We start from the raw sequence: 16,634 nt of genomic DNA, 5'->3' as shown, positions 1-16,634 counted from the left end.
TTGATGGATGTAAACCAATACTGCCACGGAGGAACTCAGCATTTCCAAACTGATGAAGTTTCTCCCTTCTGTGCTTCATATCAAAGGAGCACCTCCCTGCCTTCTTTCCTGCAAGGACATAATACAGTGTGGAGAGAAACAGAAAACTAAAATACAGCATGGGGAGAAACAAGTAACTTTTTTCACTTCCTGAAGACCCATTTTTAATTAGTCTGACTGATAACACCTCTGTGCTTGAATAAGGCCATATTTCAGCTCATCCTGACAGATGCACAAGAGGTGCACACATCCTGCCCTCTGTATAGTGAAGACCTGCTGCTTACTTTCATGCTGCATCCAAAAGGAAGGGCCAAAAATAAAAATTTCAGTGCAGAGAGTATCAGGAGTATGCTTGTGTGATCAAATACATTCAGATTCCTTTTAAAACAAATGAGAGATTTTGGCCCTAGGAGAAGGCTGTTTCCAATTCTCATTCCTTTGGGGTTTGAAAACCTGATTTCAAGCACAGATTTATTCTTGAGCAGTTCTTACCTATTTTTAGGTAACATTGTCCTTTAGCTTAAGTATTTTCTTCCTTTTCTGTTGTTACATCCTGATGTATTTACTTACAGTAATTGCATCCCCACTCCACTAATTTGTCCTTATTTTGCTAGACTAAACAAACTGATGTCCTTTATCTTCTCCTTAATTAGCATAACTTGCCTTTCTCTGTTCCACTCCACAGGAATACTCAGACCTTTTTAGAGATTAAAGCTCATCAAATAAAGGCTCTTGATGACTCCAAGAAATTCAGCATGGGAACTCTATTATAGCAATAAATTCTTGGTATTTTTGCTATTGATACTATTGCTGTTTCATCAATAGCACTAAACTGTATTGTATCTCCTGTTCACATTATAATCAAGTGATGCATTTGGCTTTTTCTTCTCCCCTTTCAAGGTACCCTGAGAATGCATCAAGGCTGAGGTATAATTTTGAGGTCTTAGTTTACTGGCTATTGTTTTTTCCAGCTAGAACCATAATCCTGGAACCAGAGTCACTTGCTTCCTAATGATTCACACTGTATTTTTAACACACTTCAGTATGTGCAAGCTCACATAGCACTTTGGATCAGCTTTAACTCACAATCTAGCTGAACTTTCCTGAGCTTCTCTAGGGGAAAAACACCAAACCCCATATATTCCAGGGAACAGCACCACAAGATGCAGAGAAAGCAAAATTAAAAACAAGTCTCGATTTCCTTTGTAAAAAATTTGTCCCATGTCTCACTCAGGAATACAGGAATGAAAACCAGAGGAACTAAAAGCAAAGGAACTGCAAAGCTCTTGATACACACAAAGTAATAGCAAAGCAATTTCTGATACAGATTGGAGCTCTGTTTGCAAAAAACAGCAGCATTGTGCCTTCTCCTGTGTGTGCAGTTTGCTGTCAACACCCCAAGTCTGGAAAAAAGCCCTAAAATAGAGTAACAGTTCTTGGGACTATTGCTTGAGATGGGGATGCAGGCTGAGCACTGAAGATGGGCCCAGAAAGGCTCTGCACATCTGAAGCATCTTTCCTCATTGGCTCTGAAGGCATCCTACAAACAAGGAAGCTGTCAGCTTTCCTTGTGATGCCTGATGCCACCCATGGCAAGAGAATTTGCCAAGGTCTGCTGGCACCCGTCTCTCCTCCCAGGCACTGAGCTCACCTTTCCCAAAGGGGCAGAGTGTAATTCCCAGAAAGCCTGGAATAATCAGCCAGGCTTCTCATGTCAGCCCTGTGCCTGCTGCGTGGCTTCTGTGACCCTGAAATATGGACTTTACCTGTGGTGTAAGATCTGTTCAGGAATCAGCCTTCATCTCTTAAGTTAGTTTGCAACTGCTGTGATTGCAAGGAATCCTGAACAAAAGCTGATGCATTGGTATTTACTACCTGAAAAATAGCATTCTGAGCTTCTCTGCTTACCTTAGCAGGTATGTGTTAGTATCTTGTGAAGAAAATTAAATATTGATGGATTTGAGGAAGAAGAGCCAAGTAACTTATCATCCCCATCCCACGCTGCCTCTCATTCCTTCACAGCTGCTTAAGTAAGCATCTGTCCTCAATCCAGCTCTATCTCCTTTTGATAATTCTGCTGTACTGAAACATTTTTTCAACCTAGCAGCACACTAAAATTTTGAAAGTGTGGATGACTTATAAACCAAATTGCACTTATGCACAGAAATGTTTCATTAGCTTCGCCCAGTGTATGCTTTGTTTAGTAAATGAATATAGATTTGATTGAGTGGCAGGTGAATTTGCTCTCTTTCAATTTGTTTCTTTCCCAAATCTAAACACCTTGCTGTTAAACATGGCTCTAATTTGCTAACAAATAGTTGCTTTAAGTAAATACCCGGCATTACTTCACTACCAAAATCTTTGTGCTGAAGATTTTTGACCATGGAACATTATTTTCCTGTCACAAAGAGCTGCATGTGACAAGGATTACAATTCTCTGAGTTTTACTGGCAAATAGGTGAAAGCTACTGTTTTGTTGGTTTTCTTTTTACCTGACGCAGTGCATGTACTGTAAGTAAACCTGTAAGGGTCTAAGGTGAAAAATCTTAAAAACACCAGAAACAATTTATCCTCAGAAAAATGTAATTCTCCTCACTCTGTAAACATCTGCTAACACAAAAAAAAAGTATTTCATGTGTCTAGCTATGCTATTTTTCAACAGTTTATTTTCCACTAAAACATAAAATGAATGAAAATACTTGTAAGTGCTTTGGGGAGAAAGGAACACCAGCATCACAGAATGAGCCATTTACAGGAACCTGCTGTTCTTTCAAAAACTCCTAATACCTTTAAGTGAAACTTAGAGTCGCTTTCTGCTTCTGGAAGAGCGGATTTGTAGAAAATACTTAGCACAGAGATAATCTGAGTGTTGATGTTATATCACACTAGATCAGTCTGGCATATCTTTTTTCTCTCTTGGGGACTGATGTCTTTGATTGTGACGGGTCCTTATTCCTACAAAGAATTTCAGGACTGAAACAGACTTTCAGAAGCAAGCATTCTGCTTTCAGTCTTGTTACAGAACTGCTGAGTATCCATCATGCAGACACTCATCAGGCATTTTTGAATGCTTTTTTCAGAACATCTACAGGAAGATAATACAACACGCAGAAATATTAGGAGAGACTAACAGAGCTTGAAAGGAGATGCCAGCTCATACAGAGTCCCTTCTGCAGCATATATGACCCTTGCAAAGACTACATTTGCTTCCTTTAATGTATCTCCAGGCCTGAGTTACCCACCTTATTTTATTTTAAATAATAGGAAAAGCAAGAGCTCTTTGGAGTTTTGGCCACAATGAGGTCTGTCTGAGAAGTCCTGCATGTCTAACGAGGTCACTTAGGGCATATGCTGGTACCTCTTCCTGCCCTGGTTGCCCCAGCTGAAAAAGGAGTAAAACAATTCCAGTCTTATCCTGGCTTGAATTGCTTTGTAATCTGCAAGATCAAAAGAGTTTCAATGCAAAAAGCAGTATTACCACTCTGCTATGTAGGCAAACTCCTCGTAGGTATGGCCAGTTTCTGACTGCTTCTTGTCCCCATCTCCCTGGAGTGGCACTGCAGAACAGGCAAGGCAGGTACCACGTCTTATCAGCAGTGTTAGGTGAAGACAGAAAGAAATGGAAAGTGGAGAGCCAGAGATAAAGGGGGGAAAACACCCCTCAGCTTGCATCCCCACTTCAGATGAGATTGGTCTTCACTGGCTCCTGGCATATATCTGATCTGGATATTACCCAGGGGTTCCTTTTACACTGGTGAGAGCCCTGCAGCCCATTGTACCAGAGCTTGGGCTCTCACATGGTTGTCAGTGTTACTGACACAGAGAGTAATTTACAGCTCCCTGATTTAGCCTGAGCTTGCTGGTTCTTGCCATCTGCAGGAACATGTCCTGAGCACCAAGTGATTTAAAACAACGCTGTGAATAATCAAAGGAATAGTGTGTACAGCAAGTGGTATATTATACTGATGAGTATGATAAATGAATGGACCTGTAATTTCCCGCAGCAATAGCTGGAGCAAGTATTTCCTTTTGTAGATTGTATTTATGGAAATCTAACTGTAGCAGGTCAGAGTGACTTGATACACGGCTGAGGCAAGCAAAGATCTTTTTAAAGTCAGACAGGCTGGAAAGAAGCTTTCAGGCTCAAACATGGTTCTGTCACTTGTCTCCTGCAACTCTGAGAAACCCAGGTACCCGGTCACAGTCACATCACCAACGTGTGTGCAAGGATTGTCACAGCTCAGTTGTTTGCAGAACTCAAGCGGTATCTGCTCCTTTGAGAGGATCCCTGAAGGTCAGTGATAGCAAAGCGCTGGCAAGGTGTCCTGGTTAAAAACCCTCCCACCTGGGACACCACCAGCACCTGTTGGGTGCTGCTGGGGCAATTACAGCCTGGGGGGGCAGCTGTGCCTGTGGTCCAAATGGGCCAATCACAGAACTCCTGCCCTGGGTGCTCATTATAAAGAGAGCCCACTGGGGGCTGTTCTGGTTGGGATGAGCTTTGTGGGTTACTGCTCCTTGTTTCCTCACCAAAGAACATCACTCACTGATGCAGGCCACTTTCTGCCTTCCCAAACAGGACCAGCCTGGCAGCTCTGAGGCTGTTGCAGGGGACCCTGGACTCATCCCAGCTGCTGCTGAGTTCAGCGTGGGACTTTTCTGGTTGGGAAGTAATTACCAGCTGAGGAGTGTGAGTTCTGAATTCACATACTTTGTATATATTTGTAATTCACTATCACTACTACTACTCCATTAGACCTATCTTAGTCTTTTCTTCTGAGTCTCTCTCCCTTATTCCCTTCTTCGTCTTCCTCTGGAGGGTAGTGGTGGGAATAACAGAGCATCTGTCTCCTGGTTACTGCCTAAAACTCTTGACACACTGGTACCCAGGTTCAGGTAAGCATATGCAGAAATTTGGACCACCCATGACCTATAATAATTTTATAAAAGAAATGTGATACCACACATTAGGTTACTTTATTGCTATTAATGTAAGCAAAGTTTTTTTGACATAGGGCGTTTTTTTGACATAGAGATGTGGCTGTGCAGGAGATTCATACTTCTAGTCATTTGGGAAAAACAAGTAAAAATTCACATAAGAAGAATAGCATGCTAAAGGCAACTATTGGCTACTAACTACTGCCTTCATGCAGCTAAAATAATTTGTAATCTTTCTGACTGCAGAGTCTTGAAAAACCTCTGTACTCGGTATTACCCTTCTGGATTCATAACAGATCCTACGTAAAATTCCCAGTGGCCTCGCTGAGCCCAGACTCGAGCTCTCAGTGCTCCTTTTGCCCTGCTCTGTCCTGTTCAGACACAGTTATGCCATCAGGTGTCTGCCCTGGGCAGTCTCTAGGAATCAGGCAGCAAGGATAAGCGTTACCTGAACAAACTTGGGCACAATTAGCTTTAGTTAAACAGTTTACTGTAGTGACAGCAATTACTGCCCCCCGCCGCTCTCCCCCCCCCCCCCCTCCCGTCGTTCTATTTGTCTTGCAAGCAGGGGCTGGGGAAAGCACACCCCACCCTCAGACACAAGCCATTTTTTGAGTGTGAGCTGTACATATTTTGAAACTTTGTATTCTGAGCAACTCTCCAGAGCCCTGCCATGTTCCAGCCCAACAGACCAATTCCAGCAAATTTCTCATGTGCCACCCTGTGCCCCTGTACTTCTCTTTAAAACGCTCTTCTCCCTCCTCCCCCTTGCCCCGATTGCTGGGAGGGTTACAGTAGCTAAGGGGAGAGCAATCAGGAGCTCACAGGGACTGGGTTTTGCCACATCCCTATTTCTGAACCCTGCCCTTCCTCCCCCCTGCTTTTCATCCTGGGGCACAAGAGTGTAGTGCCCAGTTGCAAAGTCTTCTTCTTGACCTTCTGTAGGGCAGGATAAGCCAGTCCTTCTCATGTTGAAATCCCATCCCCTAACACATGACAGGCAGCTTCATCACCCTCCTCCTCACTGTTTTACTACGATGTGCTGCTGCCCACAGCTTTCATCATCTGGGTGATTCCTGCGCTATTCTGATGTTGCTGCATCTTCCTAACCATAAAAAAGTTAAAACCAGTGATTCCTCAGAAGAATGTCCCAAACAAGAAGAGTACAAACAGTCTGTCTGGAAAAGACTGAGTGATGTTTCTATTCCTTTGCTACAGCCAGGACCTGCCAGATGTTTTCCTGACGTTTACAGCACCACCTCTATTGACGCTCCTCGCCTCTCCCTCTGTGACTCTGTGCTAGCAAAAAAAAAAAAAAAAAAAAGAGAGAGAGACACTAAGCTGTAGTTGTGATCTTAGTAGTGCAATGACAAAAGCTTATAGGCATGCATGGAGTAAGCCTCCTTTTCCCTTCCTCCTCAATATAAAATAGCCTGCTCCAACTTAATAAATAATTATCAACAACTTTTGGACTGAGATCACCAGTCCCTTAGCAAGAAACATGCTATCTCCACCCAATTGGAAAGAAAGGGTGATTGTTCCTTTGGGAGGGTGACTCAGGGTTTGGTGGCAATAGAGTGCCTTTTGATCACTACGTTAAACAAACAATGTCTACAAGGGAGAATGCCAATAGCCCGTCCTGCGTGAGAGGACAGTGTGGCCAAGCACTTGCATAACACTTTTGACTGACAGATGCCCAAAGACTGTGTAAGAACAAGGATAAAAAAAATACTTAAAATCATTAGCAAATCTTTGCAACATGCCAGTATTAATCCCATTTTACTGCATGTTTAGACAGAGGTAGGCAAAATCAAGGAACTGCCCCTGCCGTAGTGAGCAATTTAATAATACAACCAAAACTAAACATTCCATAAACAACCACTCCATTTATGTATAACTTACACATTTTACATCACAGATGAAGGTATCCATCATTTATCACCACTGATTTTTGTTGTATTGATCAAACAAAACTGAAGGGTTGTTAAATCAATTAACATGTTATTGGGCAGAAATATATGAGTCTATCAGCACAAATAGATACCTATCTTGGCAGGAAGAAACCTGAAGTAATGGAAGTAACTATATTGTTATAAAGAAGCTCAGATCTGCAGTTGGAATTTTCCTGGTCTATTAATAGAGCCTTCCAAAATGTCGGTCTCAAATTGTTAAGAAAGGAAATCAATGTAAAAGTGCATCCTCAGTGGCATCAGCCTTCAGAAATCTTTTGACAAAGGCACTATACTTCATTATTGCCAAGTGCAGTGATCAAGAAGGATGATGAGAGGCATGTGGAAGGTGAAGGAATTTTTAAGAAATGTATTTTGTCTGGATGAAAGATATTGGGATTGTCTGACAACAGATTTTGAGCATATAAAAAAGGTGCTGCAAAGATGATAGCATCATCTAGCTCTCCACATCCTGTACAGGCAGGAGATAAAAATGAAGAGCTCAGCACTAATCTGCAGAAATGGTAAGAACTTTCTAAGCTCAGGAATATGCTACATAGCACATTTTGGAGACTGATATCAGAGTTTTAAACCAGCTAAGATACATACCAGGAAACATCTAGGTACAGATATTCTTATATGGATCAAAAAGCTGTAGGTATTTGGATGTCCTTATGGATTTAAACTTCTGTGATTCCAAGATGCTCTTCTGAAATTTCAGATTTGAACATTTGGCATTTTCAGATATTTAAAAAAAAATATTAAACAAGGCTATTCAAAATGGCCTTTTACTGTCTTCGTGTTCTCTTGGCATGAGAGAAGCATTGAAAATATTGCTGTAGGTTTTGTCCATAATCAGGAAGCTGGTTTAGGTTCCTTGTGGTTGCTGCCCCCATGCTGAAGGCTGGAGAGGCCCCCAACAAGTGCAGCTGGGTGGCTGCTCAGCACCAGCAGCTACCACAGCTACTTTTTCCTGGACTCCACTTGCAGGTTCTGTTACTTAGCACACAACTAATATTTCATCTGGTCATCACAGCTGGAAGAAAAAACATACTGAAAATATGCTTCAAGTAAATGACCTAAAACCAAGTAGGTTTTAAAATCCACTAAGAATATTGTTGCAAGGAAGTCTTTCTCAGTTCCCAAAACTGAGTCAGAGTCTCTATGTGACTTTAAAACTTGAAGGATGGGGGCGTGTGTGATAACAGTGTTAAATATATTAAAGATGTAGCTGCTTAGCACTGTGAAAAGGCTGAAGAAATCTGACAGGAGAGCTTGGTGGTCATTCTGTCATTAATCACCTTGCTTGTTAAAATAGGTTAAATCACACAATAAAAGAGCAGGCAGCTCTTCTCAACACACCTGGGAAGCTGAAGTCTGTTTCTCCTCGTCAGCAGTGCCTCTCAGGACTGTTCAACCTTACAGTCATCTCTCACACACACATCCTCTTCTCAGAAAAAGAGAAGGAGCCTCAGTGGTTCCGAAGATATGGGATTATATGATGCATTGACCTGGTTTAAGATGCTCACTATCTTGTAACAGGAGATGTCAAATGGCATGATTATTTAAATAAAAATCAGATATCCAGGTTTTATTTACATTTGCTAATCTCAACCTCTGGGATATCCAAGTGACCATCTTCTGTAGATGGTAAAGCCCATGCCTCTGCTGAGCTGCCTGTGCCCTGCCCCTCATCCACCCAGCCCAGCTCTTCTGAACATTGGAAACACCAGAAAGCTGATGGGAACAGAATAAAACCAACACTGGCTGCTGAGCATCGTGGTCTAGGAAGGCAGATAACTTCAAGGAACACGACTCAGGGGAAGTAATACTTGCTCATGGGATTGGCTGAGTAAGAGGGTCTGAGCCAAATCCTGTGCAAGGAAGGGTGCATCATATCCTGCACTCACATTGCTCTTGCTCTCAGAAGCCCCGCTGCCAGGGTCTGCACAAAGGCTGGGAGAGAAAGATATAGGTGGCTTCAGCCCTGATAGCTCCTAGAGCAGGTAGCACAGAGAAGCTGGAAAATAAGGTAAGGATTATTCTCCATTGAGTCATGGTATTGAAACAAGGAGTAAGTGAAAACCCAAAGCATGCAATAACATGGTTATATAATAAGTTTATGGTGAATGCAGCAGTTAAATAACATTCATTAATTGCATTTCTATAGCTATGACTAGCAGCCATAATGTGGTAGTCTTTAAGCTAATTTAGGTTCAAGCAGCTTTATGTTCCACAGAAGACACAGCCCAAGGAAAGAGCAACAAAATGATTTTGTGCTACCTATGCCCTTGCCTCCCAGTGGAACCACTTGCCCACTTATTCAATTTACACAATTTGCAATTGTGTAAATTTCAGGGACCCTGGGTGTGTTATTTTAATTTTCATACATCTCATCAGCATTAAATATTGGTAACACAAATAGTCCATATGCTCTGGTCCTGGGCCGAGCGAATTCCCAATGTTCATTGCAACCTTTGCAGTTTGCATCACCAAAGCTGGATTTAAATCCATAGGAAATTAGCCAAACTGATGCCTTAAAAGACAACTCAAGAAATTCCAAGCTGTGTAATATATAAAAAGAGGCCATTTTAATTGTGCATTTTCCTGTTTGGTAATCAGAGGAATGGGTAAACTCCCAAATGGAGATGTCCTTACTGTAATAGTATAGTACAAATATTTCTCATTGTTTCAAATATCTCCTCTTGAATTTCAGTAAAGGTTTAAAATATGTTAGTTCTTCTTTCCCAAGGAGGTCTAAATGAGGTCTTTTTTCTACAAAGGTTTCATTGTACACTCTGTGTACACTGTGTGCAGTTTGCAGCCATATTTTCCCCACAGAAACTTTAATTCTTTTGGTGCTGGCATAGTGTTCTCCATTCATTTTGTCCATTATATTATATTTTAGTGTATCATTCTACCATCATTTTCTGATTGCCCCTTTACATGACTATAAAGCACTCTTTCATACCAATCATGTAGCTGCAACTTTCTGCATACTACTTGAGAAGGGGTAACCATGTTGTCCTGTCAGAAAAGGGAATATGTGTTATATTGGCATATAACAGTAGAATATTTATGTCAAGTACATGGTTAATATTTTCTCCTCAAATTGTACATAGTTAATATTTAAGCAACCTGCATGAAATCTGTCTTTGTTGCATATAATAACAACATTACAAAGGGAGAAGGTAAAAAACCTCAAGCCATTGAGACAGACAGGGGATTTTATGACTAAGCATAGTGCCTTGTGTTGACTTTGGCCTCAGCTCTTGGCTGGACCAGACATAAAGAACAGTTCTTCCACTTGGTGTTTACCTGCCCTTCTCATGCATCTTTCAGTGCAATTTACAGGACGTGAAAAAGAGCATGTAAAGCCCCTAGTCCAGTGAGTTTCCTGTCCTTCGCTCATTGCAGAAAGTGTTTGCAGCTGTTCTTGTTTGCAGAGAGTTTTATCTGATTTTGTTAAGTCCCAGAACAAGTTCTCTCACAGTGATTCAGGTTGCTTTTTCATATAAAAGTTTTCTGTAAGAGCAATGTCCCTCAAGATGAGATGACTTAGCCTTTAGCAGGAGGTCCACCCCATAGAATTCAATTGCCTGAATATTATTTCCTGATACTGTGTATCTCCCCACATTTCTTCAGGGGCTTTTTCCTCTGTTGAAATACTGACAGCTCCATTTCTGAAAAAAATCCCCTTTTCCTCTTCTATGCTTTGCAGAAGAATAGGGTGTGAAATACAGCACATTTTGGAAACTGGACACTAATACTGCAAGTCCTGCATACAGCAACCGTGAACCAACTGGGGTGCTCAGTCTCTTTTACTTTAATGAGGCTCAAGTTAAAACTTTTATGATAAAGACTTTGAACAGGAGTCAGCATTAATTTGTATCTCCTAATTAGGCTGATAAAGTACTCAGTATCCAAGTTCCCAGTAAATGGATCCAAGCTTCATGGGGAAGAAGAGGAATAAGAGTGCTTCATAGTTTTCATAACTCCTTATTAAGTGAGTCATAGGGTGACAAGAAATGACTTTTGGTGGCAGTCTTGTGGTTGGGACACTCTGTGTGACAGATTACTCAAATATTTTTTCTTCCACTACTAAGTTATCACTGAACTTGCTTATGCCTTTAGAAGTTGCTTTCCAGGTCATTTTTCAGTGCTGAGTCAAGAAGTGGAATAATCTCTAGAGCTATGACTGCATCAGTGCACCATGGTGGTATGGTAAAGAGTCATGTCACTTTTACACCACAAAACCTCAAATGGTTTTGCCAGGCAATTATGTGCTATGGATTTGGCCTTTATCCTTTCCCAAATCAGTGCTTTGTCTCTTCTCAAAAGGGAATTTTTGTGTGTGTAGGTGGTTTGTGGGGGATCTTTTTTTCCCAGTGCAGCAGCAGCATTAGGAATGTTGGTAATAAGCCAGGTCAGTTTACAGCTTTGAAAATAGCACCAGCCAACCACGGGACAGTAAACAAAAATTAAAAAAAATCAAAACTATGCTTTTTGTAAATCTGTGGGTATAGTGGAAGTAAAAGGAAGGAGAGGCAGGGAGAAAGATTCTTCAGCTCCTGTGGACCATTTCTTTTTCATACTAGGGCACAGGTAATTGTTACTGAAGAATTTTGTGCATTCCATTGTATTGAACTAGAACAAGAAGCTAGCAGAATTTTCAGACCAAAACCAGACAAAAAAACCCCAAAAAAGCTGGGAAAAATATTACCAATTTTTGAATGGAATTCAATGCATGATAGAAAGCAGCCCATTCTTACAGCACTTTAAATGCATGGTGGTAAGGTGGGAAAAATCTGTATTCCTTTCTGTACTATCAAGCCCATGAAACTTCCAATAATATATTTCCGTGCTTTTACCTCCTGAGGCCATTCTACATCAGCAGATAGTCCTGTGTTGCCTCTGATTCTGCAGAGCCCTTCTGTGTCCAAGGTAAATCAATCCAGGATCTCTGATCAACATTTTCTTAAAAGCTGTTGTGAAGAGGCTTAATGAATAAGTTCATGCTCAAATATAGATTGAATCATAAATTTTACCTTTATGGTGTGGACGGAAGAGGAGCACTACTTTGAAAACCTGTGGGTGGGGAAGTTTTTAGGGTAAGTAGCAATCTGTTTTGTAAATTGTGTGGGCTGGGTAGAGGAAATGACCAGTCTGCAAGACATAAGCATCATTTGTGGAGAGAGCTTAAAAACCTCAACTACACACAGGCTTAGTATCAAGGGGCAGGGAAGGGACTGGAGGTGCTGTCATTAGTAAAGGTAATGAAAAAAATAATGGACGAAAGACAAACATATCAGTCCTGGCATCCTAAATATTTTTGTTGTCTTTATATTCCTTTATATGAATCCAGAGCATCATTGTCTGGCCTCAACTTTTCTCGTAGCTTCAGGAATTTTAAGTCTTCTTGAAGTTTCACCAGACCCGTGCCCATCTATCAATGGCCTGCCTGTAGCAGGAGACCCTTCCCAGCAGTTAAACTCTTCTTAAGATGTCCCTGTGACTGCAGGGGAAGGAAACTCTCCATGTAATCTCATAATTAGCTCTTCTGAAAGGGATGGGACCTAAATGTGGGACAGTGAAGGGGACTTCGCCCTTTTGAAGAGAACACAAATGCACAAAAGAGCCTGCAATAAAAGGCCCTGAGGAGCTTTTCCCTTGCAGATTTTCTTGTCACTTGGTAAAGCTATGTCATCTAAAGTGCATGTGCCTTATCAAATCTGCCCCAGCTGACACGTAGAAGAAAAAACTGCTAGCTGGCAGTCATGTATTTCCAATAGATAAAATTACAGGAACTGCTAGTGATGTTTCAATTATTCTAAATACGTCTCAATCATATATATGTCTCACATTTTGGCAGAGGTAGAGAAGCCCTACAGGTTTGGTTTCTTTTTTTTGGATTGTAGGACTCAGAAATAAGAGGAGACAAAGAGGAAAACCTTAAAGAAGATTTAAAAACCTACGTACAGAGGAGCTGTTTTTAGTGTTTACTGAAAAATTAAAAAAAAGACATGGTGTATTTCTCTTGAGTTGCAAGCATTATCAGGCTTTTTCTATAGTTAAAGAAAGCCAAGTGCAGCTTTGTTTTCTGCTGTGAATGGATAATGTAGGTGAAGTTTTCTTTCACTTGATTTACTTTATTAATGATGTTGCACACTGAAACAGTGTGTAAGGCTATCAAATCTGAGAAGACAAGGAGGCTTGAAAGGCATGCAAATATGATGAAGGGATCAAATAATGAAAAAAACCCTCAGAAATATTGCTGGCAATAGCTCATTAAGGCAACAAATGTATAAAGGACCTCATATCATAAGAGCAGACATTTTATACAATGCAAGTTAGCTCATATGCACCCTATGACTCTATTGGAGCTAGAACAGGCTAAACAATGTGTATTGCCAGGCAAGATAGGCTGGAAGTAGAGAGAGCATCTTTTAGGGCACACAAAAGTGTGAAGTAGTTTTACTATAGTCTGACAAAATCCGAATTTGGAGAGGAAATGGGCAACTATGTTATAAATTGGTGAGTATGGAGGCTGCTCAGAGGGAAGGATAAATTGGGGGATTAAAGTTGTTTCGTGGTACTGGGACACTCACAAAGATTACCTGGATGCATTGCAAAATCAGACCTTCCTATCCTTTTATACAGCCACTCAGATCAAACATGGCAAAGAAAGTATTTTCCCAGCCTTAAAGTTGTTCAAGCTTCAGAGGGTTAAAAAGTTTTCCCCAACTTCAGACTCGTCTATAAAATTTTGTAGTTTAAGTAAACAAGTTCTTCCTTGTCTGTCTCTCGTATAGGAGATAAAGACCCTTTGGCTGCTTGTTTAAAAATGTAAGTAGAGTTGCAAATATGCTTTTCCTCTGAAAGAGAGAGAAACATTCTTTTACATTCTCTAGTCTGTGACCCAGATTCATTCACCCGGGCCCTTCTCAGCAATATTCCCCCTGTGAACAGCACAGAGGTTCCTCTCACTCGGAAGTCTTCCCAAGAAGGACAATTTCATTTTCCCTGGACAAGATATCAGTGCCAACACAAATAGCCTGAATGGGTAGAGATATAATTACTGCTATTCTCCTCTACTGAGAACACTTCACTTTTCCTGGGCTGCCCCTTACAGATGTGCTGTCATTGCTGGTTTGGTCTTTTCCAGTAAGAGTTGAACATGAGATGCCAGGGCTCACAGGAACCTCTAGTGCCCAGCCTGGGGCTGGGAAGCTAGAAGGCTTCCTGGGCTCAGTTGTGCTGTTCACTTGCTTTTAGTTACAGCTGAGTTTCAAATTAAGTGTTTTAGCAGTAACCTAAGAAACAAGCTATTCACAGATATTCATGCTTTCTAGCCACTGTTGAAGTATCTGTTTCTTCCTCAAGACCAAAAAATTTTAGTACCAAATGCAACACATGTCTGTTTTAGTTGTTCTGGGTTTTTAAAAATATTTTATTAGATGGTGAGCTGCAGAAGCTACAATGGTTTGCCAAAGAGAGATCAAGGGAGAGCAGGTGAGTTTCAGTCACATTCATTTCTGTTGGAATGAGTATAGAGCTTCCAAGACCAATAAGGCTGTGCTGCAAGAAGTTGTTTGTCCCTGCCTCTTGAGCCCCAGCCCTCTTTGGTCTCCTGCTGTTCAGGAGTTCAGGAAAATACTTGTGCCCCCCTTTTAGAAACGTCAGGTGTAGGAGTCCCTATAAACACAGCAGAAATTTTTTGCTGCCCTTTGTCATGGTAGTCATTCTGTCCCTGTCCAGTCCTTGAGGAGTGAAAAGTAGAAATATGTCCTTGTTAGTACTGGGTGTATATATAATCCATGCCTTCCTACAAGTGCTGTGCAGGATAGGGAGAATTAATCCTGACTGAGTCTGGTTTGCAAACCTAGCTCTGCTCTTGTACAAAACCTGAATAGATGAATGAGCCCTGCAGGCCCTGTTTGGGCAGGTTGGAACAGGAGGGCTTGCATAAAAGTAGCTTCAGCCCAGGCTGGTCTCAATTTGGGGCTGTTCTGCTATGATGCAGAGAACTGGAGGAGTAGGAGTTCTTATACCACAGGTGTTTCTTTCTGGCTGAGGATTGGAGAGTAAAGGACTTACTTCAGGGCTGCAAAGACACCCTTTGCCATCAACCCTTTGACCCTAGGGCTTTCTGGCAAAAATGCAGCAGGGCTGAGAAGATGTGGGGCTTGATTCCTTTGGTTGTTTTGTTGCAGATTTACTATTGGTCACTGAGTGACCGGGTTCATCTACTCCCACTTTCAGACACAACGTTGTGCAACCCAAAAGTCTCTTGGAGTCTATACAGGCAGGAGCTGTGGTGCAGCAGTGTGAGGTGAGGGAGTCTGAAATGAGAGCAGGAGATCAGTGCCAGGGTTGTTCCTTATATGGCTGCTAAATGGCTGTGGTGTGTTTCTTGGTATATGGCTTAGGTTAAGAAGCTTCAGGTGCTGTGCTCTTGCACTGCTGTAGATCACATGCTATTGCTGAGGCTGCACTGAGCTGTGCTGAGCCTGGGCCAAAAAGGAGGTAGCTGGGAATCATTCAAGTGCTGAGACATTTGACTAGCCAGCCCTCATAAGGTCTGCAAAACTGCTGACAAAAATTCCTGCCTTGTCAGTGACTGACAGAAGTGGCAAATGTTAACAGTAGAGCCCCATCCTGCAGCTGGCTGCACATCCCCTTGTGGAGACCAGGAGTCTGGAGTCTGCCATCCCCCTCCGTAGCTGGCAGGATCAAGCAGGGCAGGACACAGCCAGCATGTGGTCCCTGGAAGGGATCACACTTAACCAAGGACAGACCACCTTTTTTCTCAGGCCCCAGTTGGTTTTTTGTTGCTTTTGCTACGAACACCTAGTGTGCGTGCTCCTGTTCATCAGGAGGAAAAATCATCAGTCTGGACTATGGTGTAATGCCAGCAGCTGGTCTGTGAGAGGTACCTGTGTGTAATTTGTTTTAAACAGCACCTATTTATGTTTTCAGGGCTTGTTTTTAACCTTTCCAGAATACATTAATACTGGCCATCATTCCCCAGCTCTGCCTCTTTGGAGGCTTAGCTACAGTGAATCATGCTCAGGGAACAGGCCATGTCCTTGATTGCTGAAATATTTCATTTCTGCACATGGGATTTTTAAAGTGCAAATATTTTCAGCTTTCCAAAACCCACAAAAATACTCTTTATCAGTGCCCTAGAGATCAATGTTGAAAACAAAAAATGTAGTGCAATCAAAAGGGTGTTTTGACTTATGAGAAACATATTTTAAAGGGAAGTAACTAGTTTTATAGATACATGGATACCTACATACACAAATATATATGTATATATGACAGACAGAGATGTAGATAGTTCAGGCAACTCTGGTACTCTAAAGTAATGCCTTAAAATATACACTTTACAGCTATGATATTATGAGATTTTAGTGGAAGATTAGCATGATCTGACATATTTTATACATAATATTTGAGGCCTCAAATAAGACTTATTTGTTTCCTGTCTCAACTGTCTGCCAAATACTTCTGATTCTTGGGAGGCTAAAAAAGTTATAGGCTTCCTATAGCCCTTCAGTAATTCTGCTACCAGATTGTACAGCTGGATTTATTTTTTTGTTTCTTGCTCTTATCTGAAACACTGGATTCTCTCTCATCTGTTCTTGAGCTTTGCCTATGCTGGGCATTCTTACATCCTTGTTACCACATCAAGTTTTGCTATAA

The 16,634-nt window shown here is 41.5% G+C and overlaps 1 long non-coding RNA gene across 1 annotated transcript; it reads left to right on the top strand.

The window, feature by feature from the left end:
* The first annotated feature begins 1,606 nt into the window (after positions 1-1,606).
* Positions 1,607-9,669, top strand: LOC139794162 (uncharacterized). Its single transcript, XR_011724986.1, has 4 exons — positions 1,607-1,955; positions 4,619-4,729; positions 4,864-4,935; positions 6,196-9,669. It is a non-coding gene; the product is annotated as an uncharacterized lncRNA (long non-coding RNA).
* The last annotated feature ends 6,965 nt before the right edge of the window (positions 9,670-16,634 follow it).

The sequence above is a fragment of the Heliangelus exortis genome, chromosome 3 (genome assembly GCF_036169615.1).
Source record: "Heliangelus exortis chromosome 3, bHelExo1.hap1, whole genome shotgun sequence".
NCBI lineage: Eukaryota > Metazoa > Chordata > Aves > Apodiformes > Trochilidae > Heliangelus > Heliangelus exortis.
The sequence above is the reverse complement of the archived record's forward strand: the minus strand, read 5'-3'. Positions and strand labels throughout refer to the sequence as shown.